We start from the raw sequence: 719 nt of genomic DNA, 5'->3' as shown, positions 1-719 counted from the left end.
CTGCGGCATCTTGGTGCAGCGCTTTCCTCTCGCCGCCTTGGTGGTCTGGCACGTCTCGGGTGTGCGAGGGGAGCGCGTGTGCCCGCGCGTGCACGTGTGTGCACGCACTGTTTCCCTGGGCGTGCGGGGACGTGCCCGGAGCCACGCTGGGTTCAGCGGAGGTGAAGAGAGGAGCGCGTGGGGGCCGCTGGGGGGAGAAGGCAGGAGCTGTCAGAGGGACCGGGACTGCCCGTGGGGACCAGCTAGCGACTCCTCCGTGCAATGGTGGGAGGGGAGGGTGCCCGCCATCCCCACGTGGAGTGTCCTGGCGAGACCCGGCAGAACTTGAGGTTTCTGGGAACGCCGTGGGGCTCTGTCCTGGCGCAGGAGGTGCTGTGCTGTGGGACGCCGGCGTGCCCCGGTGCTGCTGCGGTGTCCGGAGGAGAGGGCTGGGCTCTGGCCCCTGTGCTGCGTGCTCCCTGTCCGGTGATGTGCACTGACAGAGCATCCCTGGCAGAGCCCGGCAGCACCACCCGTTTTGGGGTAAAACCGAGGCGCTGCCTTCTCACTGTTTCCAAAGCCGTTTCGAGGCACTGTGGGTGGCGCGGAGGTGGAAACAGCCGTGACGTCCCCTCGTCTTTGGTGTCTCAGCCCTACCACTTGCCCCTCGTTTTCTCTCCGTGCCGTTTCCATGTGCTCGGCAGGAGCGGGGGCTGCTCGCGCCCTCCAGCTGGTGACGC

This window comes from Charadrius vociferus, unplaced genomic scaffold (genome assembly GCF_000708025.1).
Source record: "Charadrius vociferus isolate BGI_N301 unplaced genomic scaffold, ASM70802v2 scaffold2550, whole genome shotgun sequence".
In the NCBI taxonomy this organism is placed as follows: Eukaryota; Metazoa; Chordata; class Aves; order Charadriiformes; family Charadriidae; genus Charadrius; species Charadrius vociferus.
Note: the sequence above shows the minus strand (reverse complement) of the source record.